Genomic DNA, 6,000 nt, shown 5'->3' with positions numbered 1-6,000 from the left:
CCGAAGGATCACTAATGAACTTCTATACCTTTTTCTTCCATTCACATATATGTGGGCTTGCAGAAAAGTTCAAGATCTCACTCTGGAGTAAAGGAAGCTTAGCAGCACATGTTTAATGTGAGAGATGGCAGCTGAAATCGAATACATCAGACTTGGAACAGGAACTGTCCATTTTTATCAAGCCATAGTTTCTCTGACTTCCTCTCAGGTTGGTTTAAGTTACATGCTCCATATTTATTGCTGTGGCAGCATTCATGTTATGAAGTTACATAGAGTAACATCTACTTCTGCTTGGAATGGATAAGTGCCACCGATTCCAATCATCTGCACAAAAATGCTGAACATGTTTGAGTCTGGAATCCATCACCTGTTTCTGGGTTTATGTGAAGTGCAAGTTCAACTCTGAACAGAATGGGAATGATCAAATGTTCTATAAAAATAGTTCTGGTTTTGTGTGTATTCGGTTTTTTAAATGCTGTAAGAGGAGCTACCCTGGTCTTCCATTCATTTATAAGTTCTGCGGTTCCATGCATTTGGAATTCCTGCAAAAAAAAACACCTTATATTCAATGATCAGGAGGAAAATTTCAAGTCACGGACGCATCAAGTACATCTCCATATACCACCACTGTCACTCCTCAAGTCCTCAAAAACATTTTGTTAAGTTACAATAAATACAATGTTATTTCATATTTATGTTATACTTCCCTTTCTCCCAAAAAACTTCTAACCAGTATATACCTATCTCAGCTTGTCATCATAAGGCCTTTGTAAACTAGGTGTTCGGGAGCACATAAAATAACTTAATGAGTTTCGTGGTTATACAGAAACTGGAGCTCAGCTCCTTCATATGAAACTTCATGTACTTCTAGACAACTAGCTTTCCAAAACTTCTAAATCCAGTTTAAACCCCATATGAGATTAATTGGATTTCTTTTTAGTATATTCAGAGTATTTGTAGACCAGGATGAATGGACATTGGAAGAGCAGAATACATGAACCCAGCCATAAATATGTTCTTGGTCTGATGCCTGATACTCAAATGAAACTAAATGGATAAACTAGAATGGTACCCAAAAGGCCTGTCATGGCCCCATCAAAGTCCAGTTTGGAGAAGAAGGGGGAGTTGGAAGCAGGACAATCCAACGGGGATGGCATGTTTTCCTTGGCATGTTTGGAAAGGCCAGGGGCTGAGGACAATGGTGTCCCAGAACCCTCAGCCATTGGGGGAGGTGGTTGACCAGAGAACTACCTGCCCTCACAGACACAGGGGAGGATCGGCTGCTGACAGGAAGTGCTGCTAATAGGCAGCAGGTCCCCTCTGCTGCCTCCCTCACTTGATCCAAGGGCACGAAGGGCAGAGCGTAGGCAAGCCCCAGAGAAGGGATGCAATTGTTACCTAGAAGGGATGCAATTGTTACCTATTTTCTACTGGTGGATTAATCTATAAAATGCAGTATAAACTGCCCCTTCATCACAAGGACACAGCTTTAAAGATACTAAAGTCTCCCCCCACAAGGAATTCTTGCTCCAGGCTACTTTATGCTTTCAAGCCTGGTTCAGCTCCAACCACGCTTCCTGGAACTTCTCCTTGTAGCACTGAGCTCCTTGGTTTTTATTTTGAAATCCAGCACTCTTGGGCTTCAGTACTGGATTTTAAAAGGCAAAGCTCGGTACTACAAGAAGTGCCAGGAAGCCAGTGAATTAGTCAATTAATTCTCTCCCAGCAATCTGGGCTGAAGCAGAATTAAACAATAGCTGCTCCTTTGTGTTGTGAATGGATTTTATAGGAAAGAGGCTTAAATTCGCACGCACGGACACCAGCCACTTCCCACTCCATCTACCTCATTTAGGAAGCATGGAGGACGTGTCATCAGCAACAGCAAAACTCAGTATCTTTCAGACAGGATGGGGTGAGGGGAGGAGAGAAAGGGATTCTTGCTCCAGGCTTAAACAACATACCTTCAGTCTCATCAGAGGCAAGTGGCCAGGAGGGGAAGGGGCGGGGCCAGCCGGTTCTCCGAACTGAGCAGAATCATAACATCCTGTTTGATCGGGTATGAAAGAGACGCGAGACCAGTGTACTTCAAGCTCTTTATTTCATGTATAGATCTGTACAAGATCTTGGAGCCGTGGCAGCCCTTCATATAGGGATTGCTTGCGGCTCGCCGGCCAATGACAGGTCCTTGAATCTCCCGCGATCAGCTCGGCCAATCGTGGTTGATTCCTAGCGAACCAATCCCTGCTGTTTAGTTGACCAATCATAATGCTGTATGTGTGGACCAATCAGAAGTCAGTATTTGGAGTATGTTAATACAGAACACATCCGGTTCTATAGGACCGGATGGAACCGGTAGAATCCCACCCCTGGATGCAAAGCTACTTGGGAGAAGGTCGCCCCACCCACTCCTCACAAGGAAAAACACCAGGAGTGGGACTGACTTAAGGAAAAGCCATAGGGAATTGGCCTTTGCCAGGAACAATTGTTTGCTTTGGCTGACACTCCCCCTGGCTATGACTCGTGCCTTTTGCCTTGCCTTGTGTTGAGAATGGCCTTTTGCCCTGTGGATTAGCTTAGTCAGGTGGACTGGACGTATTTATTTATTTATTTGATTTGTCAATTGCTTACAAGATAATAGATATAAGTATAAACATGAGTAAGAATACAGGAAATAGGTATGAATAAATGGGGACAATAGGACAGGGACAGTAGGCACGGTGGTGCACTTATGCAGGCCCCTAAGGGACTTGGGACCTTAGACCTTGCCCTGTGAGCATGCTCCGACTCAGTGGACTTCTTATACAGGCTGTTGTTTGGGGGACTGATGGTGGCTGCCTTCAGGGTAACATGGGGTGGAGCCCATGGGGTGGAGCCTGACTGACCATTGGAGGGCTGTTTGTTGGAAATACTTAGAGCAATAAAGGATTCTCTAGAGCAGAGATGTCAAACTCCAGCCCCACAGGCCGGATCAGGCCCAAGGGGTACTTAGATCTGGCTCACGGGGCCACCCTGGAAACAGTGAGGGACTGGCCCGAAGTGGCTCTGCCAGTGAAAAAGGAGCTTGGGACGGCTGCGTGCAGCTCTTCTGAACTTTGTTTTGGCTGTCAGAAGGTTGCAGGAGGTCGTCACAGCCAAAACGGAGCGCAAGAGTCTGTTTTCACTGGCAGAGCACTCGGGCTGCCACAGGCGCCCCCGATAAAAGTGATATCGAGCTGGCCAAGCCCACCCGGGCCACACACACCCTGACCCTCCCCAGGTCAAACACAACCCTGATGCAGCCCTCAATGAAATCGAGTTCAACACCCCTGCTGTAGAGGCCTGCATTGCCTTGATGACCTGGGTCATAACAAGGCCTTGCAGATGTATATATTAGAACATATGATAAAACAATAATGAATATAGGACTCTAGGAAAATGGGTCATAGTCTTCCAGTGCTATTGTAATGGATATTAGGCAATATATATTTGAAGTGTTATAAAATATAAAAGGAAAGTGTTATAAAATATACAGGTAATCTCAACGTATGACTATAATTGAGCCCAGAATTATGGTCGCAAGTCATGTGCCCAATTGCAAAACTATTTTTTGGTGGCCATTGTTAAGCAAGCACAGTGATCTTTGAGCAAATGTGATGGTCATTAAGTGAACCCATTTTTCCTAATGGGTATTTTTTTGCCAAAAACCTGAAATAAGCCCCGGAAATTGATAAAAAATCACAACTGCATGACACAGGGTTGCTGCAAATGGCTGCAATTGTGGGCTGGTTGCCAAGTGTCCAGAATGAGATTACGTGACTATGGGGAGGTGTGCCTTTGTCAGAACTTTAAAAAGGCATCCCAAGTAGTTCAGAGTAGGTCTGTCGTAACTTCTAACAACCACAAAGTGACCAGTCATTAAGGGAGGACTACCTATGAAAGACAAGCTTTGAATTCCAAACATATATAGTAGGAAAAAAAACCCTGAAATATACTAAAATAATTCAGTTAATATTCTAGACTTTACAGAGGTTGTTAAAGGTCTTCATTACACATAATTATCAACCTAATTTCCTGTCCATTTTAATGAAGATTCAATCTAATTGGTGCATTTTATTTACTTGATAGTAATGAGTATTTAGTCTTTTTTTTTAAATGCTTCCTTCTCCTTGAAAATCTCTTTTCAGATTCAGTTCCCTGATAATGTCCCAAAAACTAACCTGGAAATGTTCTAATCTAAAAAAAGAAGCCCATTTTAAAATGAGGAATTAACTCCTTACCCATCTAAGACTCAAAGGGCTAGCTCTCATTTCTAAGATGTACCTGATAATGAGAGGTATTGTCTACAGGCAATCTTTTTCAGAGACAGCACTGCTCTGGCCCCTTTTTTTTCTACATCCACTCGTTTGCTTTGCAATGCCCAGCTTACAATGTGGCATATAAAGAATGGTGCGCTTGTGGGGGAGATTATGGCTGAAGGTTGATTATCGCCATGGGCAGGACTCTAAGTGGTATATTTTTCTCTTAGTATACTTTGTTTTTCCTCCCACTGAGTTACAGGCGTATGCAATTGTAGAAATTTAAAAGGTAGCCTAGATCTCCCAAATTAAGCTGGATTCTGTAGTCTTTGGAACTAGACACAAGTAGTTTTTCCTGAATGCTATCACTCTGCTAAACAAATAATTCCCTCAACACTGTCCAACTATTTACAAAGTCTGCACTACTATTACTATAATCTTCTCATCACTCCTTATCACCCCTCTCCTCCCACTTGTGATTGTATGACTGTAACTTTGTTGCTTGTATCCTTACGATCTATATTGACTGTTTCCTAGTATGATTTGATTGCTTATTTGTACCCTATGACTATCATTAAGTGTTGTACCTTATGATTCTTGATGAATATATCTTTTCTTTTTATGTACACTGAGCGCATATGCACCAAGACAAATTCCTTGTGTGTCTAATCACACTTGGCCAATAAAGAATTCATTCATTCATTCATTCATTCATTCATTCATTCATTCATTCATTCATTCATTCGGGTGAGCATGGACTTAAATGCCAAATGGAAACCACCACCAATTTGAAGCAGGTCATTAAAGTGGTCTGAAAAGACAAAAGACAAAATATTGCAGCAAATACCTGTAGCTTACATTAACTGTGAACATTTGCTTGTATACAATAGCCCCTATTACAGTACTGTAGTTATTTAGTAATTACAGTAAAATCAACAATCAGAAGTGCAGTTAGCTTTGGTGATCACATTTATCACTTCTTCAAGTTGCTCTAATTGCTCTATACGTATTTGCTGAGAAAGAGGGGGGGGGATTCACTTGTAGGTTTATAATTATTTTAAGATTCACCATGTTTCCTTCATTCCCTTCTATTACACAAGTTTTCCAGCTATGTTTAACTTTTGTAAGTTGCAATTTCTTTGTTATTGCAGGAAAACATAAAATACTTAAAACCACAAATTGCTAGCTTCATTGGTGGATGTTTTTTCCTGACGTAAAAGCTATACCCAGATTTTTTTAAAAAAAGAAATTCAGAATCTTTTTACCATCCTACAAAAGCTAGTTTAGCAATTTAAAGGAATCAAACTTTTATAATTTAAACAATTGCAAAACTTAGTACCCCTTCTTCATAATCAAACTGCCTCTCCACAATTATTTCTACCTGTCCCACTAGTCTAACAAAAGGGGCACACTCTGAGTCCCCTCAATTAAGAATATTATCTAAGAGAACTTTGGAAATGTGTCTTTTCTTTTGCAGTGCCTACAATAACATATTTCCCGAGATTAGAACTGGCTTTCCCCAAAGCATTAAAGACTTGGGTATACTCCAGAGCCTGGGATCTGGAAGGTTTAATGGCCCTTGAAGGGGTTTCTGTTGATTGCCTTGCCTGGGTTAATCCTCAGTAACCACTGTAGCTGTCAGGGTTCTAAGTAACAGACCCAATGAAATCAAAACTCTGAGACCTGGAGTTTCCTCAAAGTAAGAATTTATTAAGAATGTCATATT

Source organism: Notechis scutatus, chromosome 1, assembly GCF_049901735.1.
Source record: "Notechis scutatus isolate UNSWTSFEM ecotype Mainland chromosome 1, rNotScu1.2, whole genome shotgun sequence".
Lineage (NCBI taxonomy): Eukaryota > Metazoa > Chordata > Lepidosauria > Squamata > Elapidae > Notechis > Notechis scutatus.
Note: the sequence above shows the minus strand (reverse complement) of the source record.